This window comes from Phascolarctos cinereus, unplaced genomic scaffold (genome assembly GCF_003287225.1).
Source record: "Phascolarctos cinereus isolate Bilbo 61053 unplaced genomic scaffold, phaCin_HiC Scaffold_726;HRSCAF=1367, whole genome shotgun sequence".
Lineage (NCBI taxonomy): Eukaryota > Metazoa > Chordata > Mammalia > Diprotodontia > Phascolarctidae > Phascolarctos > Phascolarctos cinereus.
The window spans coordinates 276,254,386-276,259,294 of record NW_027556098.1 but is presented as its reverse complement, the minus strand read 5'-3'; positions in this window follow the sequence as shown (position 1 = coordinate 276,259,294).

The window sequence follows — 4,909 nt, the reverse complement described above, 5'->3', positions numbered from 1 at the left end:
AGGCACTCTGAGGATTATTGCAGCTAAGCAGCATCTCAGCATGCCATGTCTATTGAAGCTTAGCCAGATCTGAGATGTCCATTCCCATATAATGATCCAATCAATGAGAGCCAGAGTGATTTGGGTTTAAGGCATAGTCTTTAAGAAAGAAATCTATCCAAACCCCAAGATATCTTGCAAGGTTTCAGTGATCAAAATTTACATTCCTTTGGGCAGAGCACCAGCAGGTAAGGGTATGATTCCCTATGTGGGCAGAGGGAAGTGAAGAGAAAGAAGAAAGAAAGAGAGATACAGAGATAGAGACAGAGACAGAGACAGAGCACCCAACTGGCCAGTTCCAGTTGGGTGTGTGATTAAAAGTTGTCCACACCCAGAATGTTACTAGACCCCAGTAACTCTCTAAGAATGCCAGAGAAGGTTACAAGGTATTTCCAATTCCCCCAGGCCAGAATTCCTGAGGAGTCCACCCCAACCTTCTGTTTGGTGTGTGGAAAACCTTTGTCAAAATTCTACTGTTAGAAGAAATCTTGGTTCAGGTCTCACCCTAGCCAATGAGGTAAAATCAAGGGGAAAAGGCAAAGGTATTTTATTAGCACAGCAAGGCAGTGAACAGTTACTGTGATTTGGGGGAAATCCATTGTATAAAACATGCTGTTAATCTGATACCCTGAGAGTGATGCCATTGCTTAACTTTCCTGTGTGGAAAACCATTGTCAGAATTCTATAAATAAAAAGTAAACTTTCCAGAGTCTGGACAAAAGGGAGCCACACCTCCTTTCCATCTCTCTCCTTTACAAAATGATTTAATAAACTTCTTTCTAAAACTGTTTCAGATTTTGGGGTCTGTTCTCACAAATAACATTGACTAGGTTGCCAGAACAGACTGATGAGATATTACCCCTACCCTATTTTTTCAGGGAAGTACAATGCTACGTTATTCTTTATTTCTCCAGTGAGTTCAGAGCATTTCTATACTTATGATCAATATATCTGTTATTCTTATGCATTCTGAGGATTATTGCAGCAAGGGAGCATCTCAATATGCCATGTCTATTGAAGCTTAGCCAGATCTGAGATGTCCATTCCCATATAATGATCCATTTTCAGACTCTTAGCTCTTATACAGTTTGAGCCATGGGCAGCAGGATAAAGAAAGTTGAGGGAGAGAGTAGAGATGGTACTTGAAGCCAGGAAAGAGGATCAGAAGAATGGGGTTGAAGGAGATGGCGGGGCCAGTAATAAAACCAAGAGATGGTACAAAAAGTATGGCTTGGGAAAGGAACTAAGGATGAGAAGTAGGTCTTGGAGACTAGGAAGGGGAAATGTGTGGTGTATTTTTTTTTGTTTGTTTTTTTGCTGTTAATGTATACTACTATTTTGTTTCCTGGGCTGGGAATTCCATGTATCATAGAATACATAGTCTGAGTAGTTAATAGTTCTAGACAACCAGTATGAAACATCATTAATGTTTTAGTAATAATATATATTTTATAATAATATATATTCTTTCTTGTGTTTTTTTTCTTTTGATTTGTTTTTTCTTTCACAGCTGTGATTAATATGGAAATATTTTTACATGATAGCACATATAAAACCTATATGAAATTGCCTACAATTTTTAGAAGAGAGGAGAGGAGGGAGAAAAATTTGGAACTGAAAATCTTGCAAAAATGAATGCTAAAAATTTTCTTGACATGTAATTGTGGAAAAAATAAAATACTATTTAAAAAAGTAAAATAAAAAGGAATAGCAAGTTGTACAGAATAGATTTGGGGTTTTATGTGCAGTCATCTTTTTTAGTATACTATGTCATGGAAATGCTTATTTTATTCCATAAATTAAAAGTTAAATAAAGATTAAGGTGATTACTCCTGGATAGAGGCAATAAGGTAAAGGGTCAGAGAGCTGGTGGTATTTTAGCTGGGCTTTGAAAGATGGGTAGGATTTCAACACTTAGAGATGATGATGCACTTAAAAAATGATAAATTGGAGAGATGCAGCCTAGCATTGTGGATAGAGAGCTGGCTTGGTACCAAGAAGACCTGGGTTTAAGTACCACCTCTGAGATATACTGTCTATGGGCCAGTCTCTGGACAAGTTGCTTAAACTCCTCAGTGCCCTAGGTAAGGCTAGGTAAGGCTTAGACTCTAAGTTGCAGAAAAGGTGCTGACTTGCATTCATAGAGGCAGTTTGCTCATCTACAAGGTTCCAGTATCACTGAAATCACAGGCTCAGTCCCTATCGCTTTATCTATCAGTGGAATATCCTCAAATTTACCTATCACCTTAAGGCTTACAGAACACTTTATTTATAACAACCCTGGAAGGGGCAGCCATTATTATCCCTATTAAATGAATGAGGAAACATGCTCAGGATTACATAACTACTAAGTGGCAGGGCTAGGGCTTGAACTTGGTCTCTTCAGAACTCTCTACATGATACCATATAGCCTCCCAAGAATACATAGGGAATGGTGTGAGCAGAAGCTCAGAGGTAGGAAATGCACAATATGCTGGGGCAAGGGCAAATAGTCTCGTAGTGTTGGGATGGAGGATAAATGATGGGGACTAATCAATCAGGAAAATAAGTCTGGAGCCAGGTCATGAAGGGCCTTGAATGCCAGAATAAGGAATTTGACTTGAGTCAACATGGTGTAGGAGACAGAGTGCTCGACTGAGAGCCAGGAGGGCCTCAATTTGAATGACCTCAGATATTGAATAGTCATGTGACTCTGAGCAAGTCACTTAACCTCTCAGGGCCTCCATTTCCTCATTTGTAAAATGAGAAGTTGGGCTCAATAACCTCTGAGGTCTCTTTCAGCTCTAAATCTGTGATCCCATTAATTCATAGGTGAGGGTTGGGGAGGATATGACAACTACAGGATTCTGAGCAAAAAAGTGACTTGAACAGAACTTGTTGTTCAGTCATTCTAGTCTTGTCTGACTCTCTGTGACCTTTTAGAGTTTTCTTGGCAGAAATATTGGAGTGATTTGCAATTTCTTTCTCCAGCTCATTTTACAGATGAGGAAACTGAGGCAAACAGGGTTAAGTCACATAGTAAGTGCCTGAGGCCATATTTGAACTTAGGAAGATGCTTCTTCCTGACTACAGAACCAGCATCCCGTCCACTGTGCTACCTAGCTGCCCTATGAAGAGAACTATAGATATGTAAAAAGTAGTCTAACAACAATAGGTAGGGTGGAAGGGAGAGACTAGAGGCAGAGAGAGGGCAGTTGAGAATTTAATGATTTCTGGCAAGAAGTAATAATGCCTTGGGTATGGTGTCAGAAATGAAAATGGAAAGGAGAGAATGTGTTTAAGATATGTTAGAATTAGAATTGCAAGGACTTAGTGACTGGTAATATATGATGCCCAAGGGAAAGGAAACACCAAAGATAACTTCTATTGGATAACCAGGAAAATGGTGGTAATTGACAGAAATAGAGACATCAGTACCAGGTTAGAGGGGAAGATAATCTCAGATTGGGATATTTTGAGTTTGAAGTGCTGATAGAGACCCAGAGGAAGACACCTAATTTCTCACAAAGAGAAATGAAACAGGGTTGTTTATTGTTCACAGACACTGGCACCACTAGTAAACATTTTGATCCATTTTGTCAGTTTATTCTTTGCTTTTCACATTAGTGAGTGCTATGGATTAAAGAACATTGTTAATGAGAAAATTTGAGAGAGAAAGTCCAAGAATAAGGATGCTTGTCTACCTTAGGAAGACAAGAATTGGGAGGTACTTGTCTTCATCATTACTGTTATCAGCATTTGGAGCTTTAAACATATATCGGCAGCAGGTATTCCTTTAGTCCTTATCAGTCTGTGTGTCTAGAAGTTCCTCTGGATTTTGTTTCTTCAGACTTCACTTATCTTTTTTTAATATTAAAGTTTTTCTCTTATGTCTCCTCCCACCACCCCCTCCCCCACTGGGGAGGGGGAAGAAAAGAAAAGTAAAACTCTTTTTTTTTTTTTGGTGAGGCAATTGGGGTTAAGTGCCCAGGGTCACACAGCTAGTAAGTGTCATGTGTCTGCATTTGAACTCTGGTCCTCCTGACTCCAGGGCAGGTGCTCCATCCACTGCGCCACCTAGCTGCCCTGAAAAGTAAAACTCTTATAAGGGGGTAAGTGAAATCAAAGAAAAGAAGTTCTGAAATTATGTCCAAAAATCTGTATTTCATTCTTCATAGTCGTCCATTGCTTCTGTCAGGAGATGGGTCATCATTAGTGTTTGGACTTGTGATTGATCATGGTGATTAATCATGGAGTTTGTAAGTCTTCCAGAATTATTTGGTTTTACAGTACAGATGTTATAGTATAAAAGTATAAATTGTTTGCTTGGTTCTGCTCACTGCACTCCACACCAGTTCATACACATCTTCCCAGGTTTCTCTGAAGTTGCTTCTTCATTGCTTACAGCACAATAATATTCCATTAAATTCATATACCATAATTTGATTTCCCTTATCTAATCAGCCTTGCTTGCTTCCTGTGAGAAGCCTCATGATTCTCCTGAAGATTTAGGCCTCTGATTTCTGAGCTCCAGTTTCTGACTTTGGCCACCCAACAAGTTTTCCCTGTCCTTCTCCTCTGACTCCATGATTGCTACACCAAGATTTATTTTCTTTCCTGACACTAGGGTAGGGTTTGAATAAGACAGAAAGGTTCCTCCCAGCACCCCATAGATGTTCAAAGGTTGATGCAAAATACTAGAGGTCCTCAGGTGACAGTTTCCACATGAGCCAAGGTGCAGAGGAGAATTCTGGTTTCATGAATAGGGAAGCTACTGGGGAGGGGCTTGACAGGACAGCTGAGAGCCAAGCCTCATACGATTGCTAACATATGTCTCTGGGGAAGCCACTGCCCTGCTTAATCAATAAGTCCACAAGCACTGATTAAGTGT